Source organism: Kogia breviceps, chromosome 19 (assembly GCF_026419965.1).
Source record: "Kogia breviceps isolate mKogBre1 chromosome 19, mKogBre1 haplotype 1, whole genome shotgun sequence".
NCBI lineage: Eukaryota > Metazoa > Chordata > Mammalia > Artiodactyla > Physeteridae > Kogia > Kogia breviceps.
In genome coordinates, this window is record NC_081328.1 from 51978147 (window position 1) to 51995519 (window position 17373).

At 53.5% G+C, this 17373-nt stretch overlaps 1 long non-coding RNA gene across 1 annotated transcript; it reads right to left on the reverse strand.

The window, feature by feature from the left end:
* Positions 1–1478: 1478 nt before the first annotated feature.
* Positions 1479–11827, reverse strand: LOC136793244 (uncharacterized). The gene is made up of 3 exons (XR_010838252.1): positions 11738–11827; positions 2890–2983; positions 1479–1933 (listed from the first exon to the last, which is right to left on the reverse strand). It is a non-coding gene; the product is annotated as an uncharacterized lncRNA (long non-coding RNA).
* Between the last annotated feature and the right edge of the window lie 5546 nt (positions 11828–17373).

Genomic DNA, 17373 nt, shown 5'->3' on the forward strand with positions numbered 1-17373 from the left:
CGGCAGCGATAGGAAACTAATACAGTAGGTAATGCTATTTTGGCATTTTATAGGTGTAGAAATTGGAGCTCAGAGACGTAAAGTAATTTACTCAAGCTCACCCGGCCAGTAAGTGTCAGGGCCATGCAGTGTGACTCCAGGACCTAAGCTGGACTCTGCCACCTGTCTTCTGAACCACACCATCTCTCCAGAGCAATCGCTCCGTCCAGACTTCTAATTTCCAGGCAAGCTTAAAGATGTCCCTTCTTAGCTGCCAGCTCAGAGAGGATGAAATCAAGGGGCCTATTCTGGGAAGAGAACACTGAAAATCCTGGACACATTCCATTTAAAGCTTTCATTGGGGCTTCCCTGGTGGCGCAGTGGTTGAGAATCCGCCTGCCGATGCAGGGGACACGGGTTCATGCCCCGGTCCGGGAAGATCCCACATGCCGCGGAGCGGCTGGGCCCGTGAGCCATGGCCGCTGAGCCTGCGCGTCCGGAGCCTGTGCTCCGCAAAGGGAGAGGCCACAACACTGAGAGGCCCGCCTACCACAAAAAAAAAAAAAAAAAAAAAAAAAAAAAAGCTTTCATTGAAGGCAGCTTGTGTGTTTTTCCTCCAAGGAGAGGAAGGGGTTTGTATCTGATCCTGGAGCCGGCTCCGACATGCAGTGTTTTTTGCATCCCCAGCCAATCCCCTTGGAATGCAACCCTGAGCCTCGGCCACCTCTGCTTCCTCCCTCCCGGCTCAACCCTAATCCCATTTAGTCTGTCCTCTTGGGGACAGGGCTTCTGCAACTCCCTGGCCTTTGGAGGCCCAGGAGATAGGTTACTGCGGGCCCAGAACTCACAGCCCTGAGCAGAAGAGCAGGGTTGGGATGGGCGGAGAAGCCCCGTGGCCCTTGACACTCACTGCTCAGCTGTGCGGTTATCCGCCAGCCATGCTGCTCCAAGAGGCTTAAAACACCCGTCCAAGATGGCACAGCGGGGAGGGAGATGCAGAGAAGAGATGTTGGTTTAGGAGCTAGGCCAGCTGGGCTCCTAATCAGCCAGGCTGGTTCCCCTGTGAGACTCAATTCTCCTGCTGGTCGTCAGTTCCCTCGTCTATAAACCGAGTCCTTAGAGAACATTCCAGACATGGCCTCTAGCTGAGACTCTCTGACCCTGACCGCTAAGCTTCTCCTCCCAGCACATGGTGGTCCAGCATCTAGGTGCCCATGCGTGGTCCTGTGCTACTTGCATATTCTCCAGAGAAAGGTAGGGTATGGGGTGAGGGGAGTAGTGGGTCTGATGTGGGTCTCAGGGCTGTGTCCTGGCCTCTGGGGATAGGATGGAGGCCGTGAGGTCTGCTTTACAGGAGATTGTCCTGAACGGCCAGTGTGAGAAACCCTCCCAGATGCGACACCCCCACTTTGTGCATCATCCCTCACTGCAGAAGGATGTCCTCTCTCCGCCCATCTAGCCCGCAATTCCCAGTGAGCTAAGATGACCATCTGGGGGGATCTTACCCATTTTGCCTCTAGTAAAATCTGCTCTCCTGCGGGAACCCTTAGGCCCTGATGTTGAGCTGCACAGTCCTAGATTCCTTTTGCTTTGTTTTACAAAAGGATAATTTTGCAAAGCAAAGGGTGCTTTGCTGTCTTCCTCTGACTCCAGGCTTTGTGTAAGTCACACGGCTCTGCCCTGCTCCACCCAGAGAGATGTCTTTTTCCTTGAATCTCGGGAACAGGAGTTGGAGGTTTTTCCTTCTCTCTCAAGGCCTGGGCTTGCCTGTTCACCCAGCCATTCATTTGTTTTAGGAGGACGTTTTCGGGCCCATGTATCTGGAAAGTCCACGAGTTGTGCCAGCAATAAACACAGCAGTTTCCAGGGGTTCAAGCAATGCTGTCAGGACTCAGTTTCTCTTCTCCTCAAGCCTCTCTTTAGACCCCTTCTCACGACGGGCTCCTGCACAGCACTGGCGAGACAGTCATTGGTCATGTAGGCTCTCACCCTCCTAGTGTTACCAACCCCAGTGTAAAGTATAATAGCTTTTTTTTTTTTTTTAAAAAAGGAATTTGTGCATTTTAGTCAAATTCAATAAAGATGACTTTTAAAAAGATAGTTACTAATGACTTTTCATATCATCTCTTACCCCATATACAAATGAAGTTCAACAATGTGAGTAATTCCTGTACTCTAAAGCCCCACCCTCACCAAACTTACATGTGATTTCATAGGAATAGCTTTTCATTTGCAAAGTAGAATTCTCAGTCCTTCTACCTCACACCCAGAAAATTGAAATATTAAATTATGACTGTATTTTTTTCCTTTTACATAGTCATATATATTTTTCTGGCCTTTCCCTCACATTTAAATACCCTAAACTTTAAAAAAAAATAGACTTTATATTTTAGAGCAGTTTAGGTTCACAGCAAAATGGAGTGGAAAATACAGAGTTCCCATATACCTCCTGCCTTCCCTCCACTTCTTTCTACATCCTGCACCAGAGGGGTACATTTGTTACAATCAATGAACCTGCCAAAGTATCCTTTTTCCAACAGAATAGACAGATTTGTTTCAAGCACGATTCTGGTTGGCTGGCTTGAATCACGTGACTGTAGTCGAACCAATCCCTCTGACCAAGGGAATGTGGTATCGTGTGTGATGTCACGTGATCACAGCTGTAACCAGGAGGAGGGACCACTCAGGCCACCACCACGTTTGAAGGCCCTCAGAATCACGTGTAGTGCATGATGATTTCCCCCAAAGGGCCCCCAAATGGGGCAGCATGGTAGGTTGACAAAAAATGTTTTCCTAAATGCCCACTGTGTGCCAGGCACTGTGCGCCAGGCACTGTGCTAGGAGCAGCTTGGACCAGCTGTTCCAGGTGACTTGTGCATCCCAGGGCCCTCAGGGAGCATCGCAGCTTACCTGCAACAGGTGGAGGCATCCCTGCACACACCTTGTATTCCGGGGGCCCTGTCTTGACAGAAGGTCTGTTCCTGGTGCTCTGGGGCCTCCTCCACTAGACGTGGGAGAGACTAAGATTACTTTAAGGAGCTCCCTCAATGGGCATCTTACTCACCCTCTGCCTTAGCAGGCATTCTGCTACACCTTGGCACTGAGGACACCTTAATTCCAGTACACCTGGTGTGTGAGCGTGTGTGTGCACACACGTACGTGTGTTGTGGAGGGTGGTGGGTGTCAGGGGTTTGGGGTTCTCCATCTTAACAGACAAGGGAGAGGCAGGGCAAGAGGGTGGCTTCTGGATCATGGCCGTGTCTCCTGGGTCCCTTTTTTTTCTGGTGTCTGCAGCTCCCTGATTATTATTCAGGGCCCAGGCAGAGGCAGCTGCATGGTGATGGGGGACGCTGACAGGCAGTGACAGGTAACACCAGCTGCTGGGGTTGGAAGCTGACCAGATCCCAGCAGGGGTGGGAGGAGAGGGCAAGGAGGAGAGAGAGCCAGCTGGGGAGGGGGCAGGGCCCACCAACCCTCCTCCCAGCTCTTTTCCTTCTGTCAAACCAGCTCTGCCGTCTCCATCACTTCTGGTGCCCAGGACTGTCCCACGATGCCCCTCCTGGACCTTCCTATCAGCCCCCTCCTGCCAAATCCCCAGTGAGGCATCAAGGAGTGAGGGGGACCGTGTCCAGGGTGAAAGGCTTTGTGCTAGTCATTCACTTGCTTGCTCTCAGATCCATGCTTCACGCTTCCCCTGCTCTGCTCAGTGTCACAGGGGCTGATCACGGCAGGTGGCTCCGGGCTGGATCTAGCTAATGCTATAGACTCAAGGTTTGTGTCCCCCCCAGATTTACATGTTGAAACCCAGCCCCCAATGTGATGGTATTTGGAGGTGAGGCTTTTGAGAGGTGAATCGGTCATGAGGGTGGAGCCTTCATGAATGGGATTAGTGCCCTTATAAAGGAGACCCCAGAGAGCTCCTCCGCCCCTTCCGCCACCTGAGGACAGAGAAAAGAGCCGTCTATGAACCAGAAAGTGGGCCTTCACCAGACATCGAATCTGCCTTGCTCTTGGACTTCCAGCCTCCGGACTTATGAGAAATAAATGTTTGTTGTTTAAGCCACCAGCCTCTGGCATTTTTGTCACAGCAGCCCAAACAGAGAAGACAGCCAAGGAGGTAGTGGCAGGAGATGGGATGGTGGGAGGGAGGGAGAAGCCAGGGTATTTCTCCTCCTCCTCACCAGCACTGCTGTGTTTCTTTGTCACTCTGGCTCTTTTTAGATGAGGACCCACCTTTGACTCTTATCCCTACCCCCCTGGGGTGGCAGCAGCTTCCTGCTGTTGCAAACTGCTGAGTTTCCTCATCAACCCCTCTCTGGCTTCTCAGTTGTTCCTTTACTGGTGTAACCACATCCCTGCCTAAGTCTCTCCATTTAGCTTCTTAGAGTGATGTCTGTTTCCTGCCTGGAAATTGAGGCTGCAGCCACCTGACTGTGCCTCAGGCAAACTTGGACTCAGATTCCCTTCTGCCACCAGCGTGCGCTGTGAGCGTGGGCTACTTGCTGTCCCTCTCAGGACTTTGCTTTTCCTATCTGTAAAAGGGAGAGAGGAGGCCCAGATTAGCAGCCCCTGGGGAATCCTGGACCCTCTGCCCAGGGGATTTGGGGGTTTTCTAGGTGCTTTTCTGGGGGTCCATGGACCCCTTGGGGGTGACTCTCCAACATCACCCTGTGATCTTTCAAAGCTGTCTCCACCTCACCTGAGAGGGAGTGAGAGACCCACTCAAGGGGCTTGGCCTCAAGTCCTAAAGCTTATTCCGCATACGTTCAGGACTCAAACCAGGACTGGGACGTTGGGATTTCCTACACTGGGCAGTGGAAACCGTGGTCAATTTCCAGAAGGATCTCTCCTCCACAAGGTCAGGGAAAGCGAGGTGGGGGGGGCAAGAGCACACGTTGATGAAATCTGGGTGGAGCCTGTTTGGAACCAGACAGCTGTCACTACGGGGCAGGGGAGGCGGGAGAGAGTGGAGAGCTGGGAAGGACGGAGGGAGGGAGGCCGAGATCAGAGCTGAGCCGAAGCCTTGCTTTGGGTTTGAAATGCCCAAGCTGTTAATTTGAGAATAATCAATGCTAATTTGCATATATCTGGTTGCCATAGCATGTTATCTATTTCCCATCAAGATGCCCCAGAAGCTCTGGCAGCTCTTCTCCATGGCTGCCCACCCGGCCTCCCCCTCCCCGCTCAGAGGTGCTACGGGGCCAGCTCAGCCAGGGGAGACAGCAGGTCAGCCCACACCCGCGCCGCTCTAGGGGTCCAGCCCCACGTGTGGCCGGGGGCCCGTAGGAGCCCCAGGGCTCAGGAGGGGAGGGGCGGGAGGGCTGGGGGCTGGCCAACGGAGCCCGGGAGGAGGAGAATTAAGCAGAAGTGCAAATTACCCAAACCCGTGTTTAACATTTCTTCCAAATCTGCATGAATATTAAAACGCAACCCACCCCGGTCCCCACACAATGAATTCTGCATGAATCTTAAGATAAATCGTTTGGATAACTTAGTAGCAGCTGTACTCCCAGGCTGCCAGCTGCCTCCCCAAATCATTTCAAAGCAGTACAAAGAGAAAAGGAAGGGAGTGGTGAGGCTGAGGGCCGGGAGGGCCGGGAGGGAGCCGAGGAGGTGCTAGTCATTGGGGGACACCTGCTCGGGCACCGGGGGCCAAGGGTGAGGAGCGGAATTCCCAAGGCTGCAGGGGCCGGAGGGGCATGTGATGGAGGGACCGTGGAACCCGCTGAGGACCCGCTCCTCGTGCTCCCGGGAGGCCAGGGCCCCCGAGTGCATCCTGGCTGCCCTCTCCGGGGCCCCTCCTCCTCGAGGGCGGTGGTCTTCAGCCAGGGGTGAGTTTGTCCTCCTGGGGACATTCGACAGTGTCCGGAGATATTTTTGATCATCGCAACTGGGGAGAGGGTGCTCTGCCATCCAGTGGGTAGGGGCCACAATTGATGCTAAAACCCCACAGTGCACAGGGCATCCCCTTCCCTCCAACAACAAACAGTGATCTGGCCCCAAATATCACTAGTGCAGAGACCGAGAAACCTACTCCAGGGGTGACGGGTGACCGCCCCACCTCGGGGCCTTTGCTCCCTCACGGAGGCATCTAGTCTGCCTTCCAACCTACCCTGGGGTGGAAATGACTTACCTGGGGGCCCTGGGTGGAGACTGGGAGTGGGCTTTGGAGTTTGGGACTGTGGCCACGTCATTATCAGGACTGACATTGACTAGGCAGGGTAAATCGATCGCATCCGCTAAGGGTTCCGGCAAAGACAGGTTCGTGAAGAGGCGACTCCCAGACTTGTGGACAGAGTTAAGGGAACCGACATGGGATGGGGGTAGGATCCAGGGACCAGCGGGAATGGGGAGACTTTACCACTTGGAAGTCCAAAGGTGCACGGGAAAGGGGTGATATTATGGGAGCCCGGGCAGCCTGGACCCAAGGCAACAGTGGCCCTGGTGGTAAAGAGGCAAAACAGCAGCAGGTGAGGAGGGATAGGGTGGGATAAATATCCCAACCTCTCTCTCCTCCGTCCCTAGTCCCGTGCCAGTGCCTCCGAGCGGCCAAACCCAACCAGGAGGCAGAGAACAAGAGGTCCAGCTGATCCATCCTGTAAAGTTCGCCTTTCGGGCTCTACTGGGGTGGCAGGAATGGGGGCTGGGGGGAGGTGGGGACAGTCGAATGGAGAGTAGCCTGCATGGCCATCACTATCCAGACCAAGGGAAGCCACCCGGGGTGCGCCCCCCGGAAACTTCTCTCAGGAGCTCAGTACACAGAACGGAGCGGTTCAGGAAACACCCCCGGAACAACCCATGCCGTGAGCATGAGCGGATCAGAGCAAAATGCCGTTTGGAAAATTCTAGGCTCTTTTCCAATAGTAGCGCTAGGGTGAAAATGTTAGGATTCACCAGGGAAGGAATCTCAGAGAGAGCTTCAACAAGCCAATGGCACGCTGGGATTCAATTTATAAACATGCAGCTAGAGCACAAATTTGCAGGAGCATATGCGTTGCAGAAAGGGAATTCCACGCATAACAGAGTGCCAAAGGGAACAAAGACCACCCTGGCATGTCGTGAGGTGGGACTGGTGCCCTGGGGGGGACGGGTGGGAGTCTGCAGGACTTACTGGAGGTTGGATGTGGGCTGAGGGAGAGAAGCCTCAAGAGTGAACCATCAGGCTCTTGGCCTGACCGTCGCGTGGACAGTAGCGGCGCCTCCAGATACGGGAGTGACCGGGACAGGGCTGGCATTCAGGTTCTGTCAGACTCTAGAGCCCCTGCTCTGGGGAGACGGCTGCCTCCTGGGCCTGGGGCGGTGTCCGGGCCGTGGGCAGCTCTCCTCCCCTTTCCAAAGGTGCGTTTGGTATAGGCTTCTTCTCTCTGTGGCCACCGGGAGGACGGGGGCACTGGAAAAGCTGCTGGGGTACCTGAGAAGGAGTTTGGCGCGCAGAGTGTGAACGGCCCCGGAGGTGAGTAAAGCAGAGGCGCTGCTTCCTGTTTCCCATTTCAAGCAACAGCCTAGCAAGAAATAGACAAAGAGGAGCGCTTTTGAGCTCAGCGGGGTGATGGGGGCAGTGAATTAAAATCCCATTATAAAAACACCGCGGAGGCTGCTGGCAGTTTTCCTGATGACCGTTTACACGGATTTGCACGCACCCAAACCTTCCTCTCCGGGACTCGGGCCACACAGGCTGCCGTGGAAAGAATTCTGGAGTTAAATCAACCTGGTCCTGCCGCCTGCCGCCTCGGAGCTGCGACCTGGAGCAAAGGACTGAACCCCTCTTCGTCTTGACTGAGACCCTCCCTTGCTGGAAAGTCTCCATCCGCCTCCCAGACACTGTCGGCCCTTCTCCACCTGCCCTGCACCTGCCTCTGAGGATGGCATCTGGGGACCAGTCCCCTTAGCCTCTGGTTTGCCAGGAGCTCAGAGGGTGGGCCAGAGAGATGAGGACCTGTGACCCCTGGCTCCCTCCCTGCCGCGGGGATGGTTTGGCAGAGTGGCCTTTTCCTGCGGTCACCTGTGTCTCCTAGTTCTCCCTGTGGCCCCTCAACTTCCCTCCCGTGCGAGGCCCCGAGGGCATACGCTCCCCAACCATTGGGTGCCCTTAGCCTGGCTCCACATTTGTCAGGGGTCCTTCTGTCACTGCTACAGGCTGTGCGAAAACTTCCTGCCAGGACACTGACAGTCCACCCACCGCAAGGGACTGGAGTTGCTGTTGGAGGTGACAACCCGTGGGAGGTGCAGCACGCAGGGCGGGGCCCCAGGAGGCACTCCGGGGGCGTGGGGCTGTGCGGTGCAGTGGTTAGGGGCCTGGATTGCCTGGGATTTTGTCCCCGCCCTGCCACGTGATAACTAGCCGTGAAACTGTGGGCAACGTGTTCCTCCTCTCTGCGTCTTCATTTCTTTCCTCCATGAAACGATGATGGCGACGATGGTCATCGTCACCAACGATGGTGATAATGACAAAACTAGGATCAAATGAGCCACTTGGTGCAGAGTTTTAAAGGACTTCACCAGCCATTAGGAAGATTCGCGATTACTTTTTATGGCCTTGGGTTCTCACAGAGTGAATCTTCTTCCGTGTCACCAGAAAGGTGTAGTCAGCGATCAACCTTCCTTGGTCTCTGCATAATGTGACTGTGACACTTTCTTGGGTGGTTAGAAGGACCCTGAAGCCATCTCTGTCCTGGGGAGGCTGATGCTGCCCAGCTCCTACGTCAACCGCCCGTTCCTGAGAGCTCCGGTGAGGACCTGGGACTCCAGCCATGGGTGTCCCTGGCTCCCAGCAAGACCATGGCTTTCTGAAGGGTGTACTTACTCACAAACGTTTATCAAGGGCTTAATAGAAGCTGGGCACCGTGTGGAGCCTTGGGGATTCTGTGTCAGGCTCACAGGACTCTCCTGCCTTGGGTCATTCAAATAAGATCAGAAATAGCCCCTCGGTCATAGTGAACCAGGTTTATAACACCCACCTAGGAGAGAAGGCAAGTGTCAACGGCTCTTGGGTTCTTGGCTGCTTGGAAGAGTTTGGAAGGGACTTCTAGACACGGCTGCCTTCTAAGGGTCTCACATGCCACATCTATCGCCTTTTGTTGGCTTCAGAAGAGAGGGCTTGGCGTGATTCTGGCCAGAGGTCTTCCCTTTGTGCAGAGAGGGTCCATGAATTTTAACTACTGAAATCATCACCATCACCACCATGATCCCGTGACCGTCATCACTACCGCCACCACCACCGTCACAACAACAAGAGTTAAACAGCTCTTCCCATTTTGGCCATCTTCTTTCCAGGACAGAAGAGGGTCCTTGGCAGCCTTCTATCTTAGGTTCTTTGTTCTTAGGGCAAGAGATAGGCTCTCCTCTCGTCCCCAGGAGGAGAGTAAAGGGTAAGGTGTGCTCCAGACAAAATCCTAAACTGAGGCATCGGGTGAATTATATGGTATGTGAGTGATATCTCAATAAAACCATTAGAAAAAGAAAGTGCTCTGGGGACTTGCTTCTCTTTCAGCAAGAGAGAGGCAGAGGCAGAGACAGAACCAGAAGATGGAGTGTTTCACTTCTCAGCCCTGGCCTGTTCCACACTGCCAAGCCCCTGCCTCCGGATAGCATTTGTCTCCGCTGACTCTGTGGCGTCTGGTCCCTTGGTCCCCTGGGCCAGCAGCACACCATCAGGAGGCAGGCAATGTGTTCAGGCAATAGCAGCCCTTGTTGTGCCCCTTTCTCACGCATATTATCTTTGTCCCTCCCACGTGTGTTTACCTTTGTCTTTTCCCCACCCCTTAGATTTTACACAGTGCAGCTTCCTCCCACCTCCTCGTTTTGTGTGCCAGCTTCAGCCCCCCTTTCCCCTTCCATCCCCCCCCTCCACACTGTAAACCTCCAGGGGTGGAATCCATTTCCAATCCCTCAGATGTCAGGGGAATCGAAAGCATGGCAAATATTTCCTAGATCTAAATTACACCGACCCCGGAAGGCTGAACTTGCAGAGTATAATCCAGGTTATGAATTGTAAATCAGATGCCATGCAAAGTACTTGCAGAAATTCAATAAAGCTCTTGCCCCAGCACAGCAAGGCTTGGCCTACGGAAGCAGGAGGAGGCAGCCGGGGTGAGGAGGAAGGGAAGGGAGGTTGTGATGGCAAGGAGGGCAGAGCAGGTAGGGTTGGTCCTGGCACTGCTTGGCCGAGGCTCTCGTGGCTAGGAGCTGCCCATCTCCCTGTTGTAGGAGTCAAGAGGTCTCCGTGGTCTTTGGATAACATGTCCTCCATGATTGAAAGCAACGTTGCAAATAAGAATATGCTATATTTACCAGCCTGCCCAAGAGAGGCCTCTCATTTGGCAGAAACTGTCAGGCTGCCTGCAATGCAAATTGTTTCCAGGGGCTTCTGCAGGTCCGTAGGGGGTGACAGTTACTGATGTGTACGTAGTGGGGGGGGGGAATGCCCTGCCTGATATGAAATTTATTTTCATCTCTGTGTGACTGAGAACGAAGTCAGAGAACTCTGTGGATCCACGGATATAGCCCCCCCTTAGAATGGGGAAGGACATGCACTGACCACTGGGCTTACCCAAGAGTTTTATTTAGGAGGGAGGTTGAAGGGCAAATGGCCCCCTCTGTGGCTGGAAGGGGGTGGTATAAAGGCTTTTATGTTTCAAGGATGCCAAGAGGAAGGACTAGGGGAGAGACAGGGGGTGGGTACTTACTTCTGACACAGCTATAGAGCCTCAGTGGTAGTTCTGGGTACTGGGAGGGACATATTAGATATAGTTACATCTCTGGGGCACCAAGAAGGTCAATAGTTACAAAAGCCCAGGACCAGCTTTTCCCAGGGGTCTTCACTTCTTCCTTCTGGCCACTAGATAGTCCCTGGCCATTCGACAGTCCCCCCAGATGTCCCACTCACTCAAGGATCGAAGGAAAGCAAGCAGCCGGTGGAGACCCGGTTCTCCCGCTCAAACTTGGCTTGCCAGGTGTCTCACCACCTTTGCACAGATGACCCACGTGGATGGCCACTAATTCATTTCACATCCACGGAGGCCCACCTGCCAGGCACTGTGCCATCTGCCAGGAATATAAGGATAAAATGAGGTCCTTCCTTGAGCAGGTCTGATGGTGATGGGTTGAGTCCTTCATCCCTGCCTCCCGGATACTCAGAAGACCCAAGTCCTGGGACCACAATGTGCCAGCCTCTGGGAAGAGCAGGCACCGCCCCTGGTCCCATCAGGACTACGGGCCTGGTATAAAGAAGGCTTGAACTGTCTGTGTTGGGAGGGGGGCTGTGAACCTGGGGCTTGAGGGGCCCCAGATGTTCCCAGCTTATTAATAGTCACGATGAGGAGGATGTGGAAAGCCTCCTCTTCAGGTGCTTAGGGCTCCGCCAGGCAATTAAAATGCAGCACCGCACGTGGCTGTAATGAGGACACCAGTAATACTGGCTGCCCTAGCTCTGGGTTTCATCCTGTAGGACCAGCTTCATCAGCGAGGCTTGGCCAGGAAGAGCTCAGTGCAGCCTTTCTCCTGTAGGACGATCTCTCTTTCTCTCCCCCTCCTTGCTTCCCACCCTGAGAACATGGAGAAAGTGCAGTGCAGTGATATGAACCTGAACCTGTTAAAAAAAATTCTAGGGGCATATGTGGCTCAGCTCTTCGCTACCCATGGACCTTTGGGCGTGGGTAGTGTGGCGCCATGTGATCCCTACCTCCTGATATTCATGCACTTGTGTAATATCCCCCCACCCCCCAACCATACCTGAGTGGGGCTTAGCCTAGTGACTTACTTCTAACCAGCAGCAAACAGCAAAGGTGATGGGGCGCCCCTTCTGTGATTCACTTGCCTGAGGCTGCAACCTGTCTTGCTAGCAGAGTCCATTGCCTTCTTGGCTCGCATGATTTGAGGAAGCAAGCTGGCATGTTGGAGAGGTTCACATGGCAAGCAACTGAGGGTGGGGTTCATTCAGCAAGAGCCAGCTAGGAACTGAGACCCTCAGTCCAACGACACTGAAGGGACTGAAGCCTGCCAATAACCAAATGAGCTTGGATGTGGATCCTTCCTCAGTCAAGCCTCAGATGAGACCCCAGCCCCAGTCGACACCTTGATTGCAGCCTTAAGATAGAGGACCCGGGACCTCCCTGGTGGTCCAGTGGCTAAGACTCCGCACTCCCAATGCAGGGGGCTCAGGGTTGATCCCTGGTCAGGGAGCAAGATCCCACAGGCCGCAATTAAGAGTTCCATGCTGCAACTAAAGATTCCGCATGCTGCAACAAGGATCCCGCACGCTGCAACTAAGACCTGGCACAGCCAAATCAGTCAATAAATAGATATTTTTAAAAAGAAAGATAGAGGACCCATGAGCCATGCCTAGACTCCTGACCCACAGGAGCTGTGAGATAAAAACTGTGTGTTTGGGCTTCCCTGGTGGCGCAGTGGTTGAGAGTCTGCCTGCTGATGCAGGGGACGCGGGTTCGTGCCCCTGTCCGGGAAGACCCCACGTGCTGTGGAGCGGCTGGGCCCGTGAGCCGTGGCCGCTGAGCCTGCGCGTCCGGAGCCTGTGCTCCGCAACGGGAGAGGCCACAACAGCGAGAGGCCCGTATACCGCCAAAAAAACCAACCAAACAAAAAACCCCCCAAAACTGTGTTTTTTTTTAAAACATCTTTATTGGAGCATAACTGTTTTACAATAGTGTGTTAGTTTCTCCTTTACAACAAAGTGAATCAGTTATACATTTACATATGTTCCCAAAACTGTGTGTTTTAAGCCACTGAGTTTTGGTATGATTTGTTACCCAGCAGTTGAAAACTAACATAGCAAATTGTTTAACCTTTTGGTTTTTTACATTTCTCACCTGGAAACAGTTCTAATCCAACTACCTTTCAGGGTTGTAGCAAGGATTAACTGATTAGATGCATGTAAGGTGTGTTGTACAATATGGGGTTCCCGGGAAGCCGGGAGTAGCAGCTTCATTATTAATTTACATCATCCTAAATAATGGCTGCTCTGGGCCACTGTGTTCAGAACCCTGGCGCTGGCTTGCCTGTAACGTACACACATTTATGCAGCTCACTCACTCCTGTCCGGCCCTGTCCCAGCTGCGTCCAGGAGAATACCAACAAGATAACATATACTAACAACGTCTGCTTACATTCACAAATAGCTTTCTAGTTTACAATGCTCGCTAACACTGCACTCACTCGACAGGCAAAGTAGGAATCGGGGCCTTAAATTTTTTTTTATTTGGAGTATATCTTCAGGAAGAACAGAACCCATGTTCCTACTTTGGGGCACCGAGCCTAGTTCCTGCCTTGTCTGGATCTTAAACAATCACTGAAGATTGGAGCTGGAAGGACCTTTTTCCTTTTTTTTTTTTTTTTTAAATTAAGGTAAAATTTTTTATTTATTTATTTTTAAAAATTTATTTATTTTTTGGCCATGCCACGCAGCATGCAGGATCTCAGTTCCCTGACCAGGGATCGAACCCATGCCCCCTGCAGTGGGAGCGCGGAGTCCTAACCACTGGACCGCCAGGGAAGTCTGAGGTAAAATTCTTGTAAGTTAAAAGTAACCATTTAAAAATGTACAAGGCGGGCTTCCCTGGTGGCGCAGCGGTTGAGAGTCCGCCTGCCGATGCGGGGGACGCGGGTTCGTGCCCCGGTCCGGGGAGATCCCACGTGCCGCGGAGCGGCTGGGCCCGTGAGCCGTGGCCGCTGAGCCTGCGCGTCCGGAGCCTGTGCTCCGCAACGGGAGAGGCCACGGCAGTGAGAGGCCCGCGTACCGCAAAAAATAAATAAATAAAAATAAATAAAAATGTACAAGGCAGTGGCATTTAGTGCAGTCCCAATGCTGTGAAGCCATCACCTCTGTCTGGCTCCCCCAACGGAAATCCCATATCTGTTAGCATTCACCCCCATAGCCCTTCCCGGCCCCAGCCCCTAATCTGCCTTCTGTGTCCATGGATTTGCCTCTGCTGGATATTTCATATAAACGTAAGCGTGTAATACACGGCCTTTGGTGCCCGGCTTCTTTCCCTTAGCACACGGTTTTCGAGGTTCATGCGTCCTGCAGGATGCGTCAGTGCTTCATCCTCGTTTACGGCTGAGTCAGAGGCCGTTGTGTGGATGTAATGCACTTTGTCTATGGAAGGGGTCTTTGAAGAGAAGGACGCCGAGGGCTGGCCCAGGTTAGATGAGCCAGTCACGACACAGTCTGGACCAGGACCAGGAGGTGACATGGGGCTGGTGGGCTGCTGTTGGTTCATACTTGGGGTCTCCTCCTGGGGTCCCTGCTGGGTCACATTTACCTTTTGCCGTTTGGTAGGGCCAGCGGCCCGGGGGCAGAAGTGATGACAGACGCTTCCAGGGCTGGCCCCTAAAACCTCCGCAACCATCCGCCACACTCTGTCCCTTGTCTTATTGTCCGGCTGGGCCTGAAATGATCCAGTGAGGCACCTGGGCCTGCGGGTCACTGGGCCACGAACTGGAAGGAGTCTGCGGCCTAGATGATGTAGAGGGAGAATCCGTTTCCCCAGGAGCAGTAACCAATACACCTCTGTTATGATAAGGTGCCGATTTCTTTTAAAAAATCAGCTCAGTGGTTTTCAGCCTGGGGTGATTATCTCCCCCCCACCTCCCCTCCGCCGAGGGGGACACTGGGCAACCTCAGGAGATACTTTTGATTGTTACGGGGGGATGCTACTGGCATCTAGTGGTTGGAGGCCAGGGTTGCAGCTAAACCTTCTGTGATGCCCAGGACAGGCCCCCACCGCCAAGAAACCCAGGGCAGTAGTGCCGTGTCGAGGAACCCTTCCTCAGCGCGTGCTTCTGTCTTCTAGTTCTGGATCCTTCTATGCTGTCTGCTCACCTGACCTGAGTTCAGACCCCCGAAGACCTGCCTGCTGACCCTCAGATCCTGTCCCTGCCTGACTGCTGATCTGGCCCCTCTCCCTGTAACTTCTCCCATCACTGAACTTGCTACCGGGTCCAGCTCGCCTCAGATACTCCGCATGACCCCAGAGCTGCTGCTCTCATCTGCTCCATCGGCACAGCCTTCCTGGACTTTGGAGAGAGTGGGCATACTGGGCCACGTTCTGGATCCTTCCAACCTACATCACAGTCTGCTGGAGTCTTCCCCAGCTCCTTGGAGCCTCCATCTTACCAGACATCCTGAGGCATGTTGCATCCTTCCATTAGGTTCTCTCCAGCTCACGGCTCCTCTAGCTTCCCCTGGGCCGCCAAGTGACAGTGTCTGCTGCGTTTAGTCCCATCCACTTCCAGCAGGATGCTGCCCAAGAAATACGCCATCAGATTTCCAGCTTCTGTGCTGCACCGACAACAGCTGATCCAGTTTTTCTCATTTAGTATCTTTAATTGTTAGTAGCACTTTATTTAAGTAGAATTCATTACCCTATCATCAGATCTGGCCAGCTATGTCTTCTCACCACGGTTTCCTATTGATATTCTTCGACTGAGGCCAAAGCCAAAGCCCCATTCTCCCTCCGAGGGAATGGGGCTCTTGGCAAAGGCTTCTGGGAATGAAGTCTCCCACTTTGTGCACCTGTTGGAGATGCCAGCCAAGGCATCAAATCAAGCCAGAAATTGCGGGGGGGGGGGGCGGTGGCTGAGCCCCAGGTGGGGAGACAGGGGCAGGTGCCCAAAGCGATTTGCGTCTTTATTCTTCTGGGCTGAGTCTAAACCCTGGAAATGTCCTTTTCTGCATGTGGCTGGGAGGTTTCAGAACTGGCACTCAGCCAGGGTGGCGGTGAGGGGAAAGATAGTAGAGTCCATCCTCCTTTTCTCAGCTACCTGTTTCAAGGTGGCCAGGGGAGAGGGCAGAGAGGCGGAAGCACCGGGCCCAGCCCAACCAGCGTTTCTGGGTTTTTCCAGGAGCTCCCACCTTTGGATTCAGACTAGCCACAGCCCAGAAGCTGCCTTGGGCACATCAACTTGCACTCACTTCTAAGAGTGCGTTAGGAGGGGGCTCTGCGAGCTGCCCGAGGCAGCCAAGTCAGGCCAATTGTTTAAACCAGAGTTTTCAAATATTCCATAGAGCCTGAGTCCCAAGAGATGCTCTGGGACAAAACAAGGGCAGGTGGCAGAGCCGCCAAAGGAGTTTGGAAACTACTGCCTCCTACACCTGCTTCTCAGAGTTGTGCCATGAGGAGACCCAGCCCGTGGGTTCCAGCATTCTCATCTTGTCCCATCACCCCAAGAATTCTTCACCTCGGGCAGGTCACTTTCTCTGCATCTTGGTTTACGCAGCTAAAATATGGGGATTACGGTAGCGCCTACTGTGAGCTAATACACAAATAGTTCTGGAAGCATTGGGTTATAATCAACATCACCTTCATCATCACCATCAAGATGATACAGGATCTGAGAAGCCCGGAATCTAAATAATCTGTTTCATAGACATGCAGACCTCCTGCTCCTTGGGACACATTTTTTTTTTTTTTTTTTTTTTTTTTGCGGTACGCTGGCCTCTCACTGTTGGGGCCTCTCCCGTTGCAGAGCACAGGCTCCGGACGTGCAGGCTCAGCGGCCATGGCTCACGGGCCCAGTCGCTCCGCGGCACGTGGGATCTTCCTGGACCGGGGCACGAACCCGTGTCCCCTGCATCGGCAGGCGGATTCTCAACCACTGCGCCACCAGGGAAGCCCGGGACACATTTTAGAAATGTTGGTGCATGTGTTCTAGGGCTGTGTTTTCCTGGGCGATGTCTGGAGAGAAACCACAGTTCACTGCAAGCACATTCCAGGGCTTGGCACCCAGCCCCTCTTCTTGACGGGTTCTCCAGCAACTGGGTCACGACGGGCTAAGATGCCCCCCATGAGTTTTGTGCTACTTTCTCAGGGTTCCCCAGACTTTGTTTTGTGTTGGCGTCAACTTGATAAACCACTTCCTACAGTCAGGGGTCAACTGTGGTGTTCTCAGAGTTCCAACTATGGGAGGCTCCAAAACTCTCATCTCTTCTCCATGCTGACAGGGAGAGCCCTGCAGGGTTACGGATCATCTCCTTGATTCTGCCTCCAGGGCTAAGCAAGCAGTGGGTGCATAATCATGGTGCTGGCTGAGCAAAGCAGAAGGCAAGAGGGCTCCACCCATCTCCAGTCCTGGCTGGATCAGTGCTGCCATCTGCAGCGAAGGGCATGGTGGAGTGGAAGGGGCCTTGAACTTGGAGTCAGAAAACCAAGGTTCAAATCTTAGCTGGCTGGTAGCAGGAACTCAGATGAGTTGCTTAACCTTTCTGATCCCGTCTGGAAAATGGGAATACCATCCCCTCCAGGACCCCCTCCCCCGCCACGGTGGTACTGAAGATCAGAGCAGATGCTATGTGGAAAGTGCCTTGTCCAGGGGAAAATGCCATGCCGATGCCTTGGCAATTCCTTCCCTTCCTTCCCTCCACCGCCCTGCCATCACGCC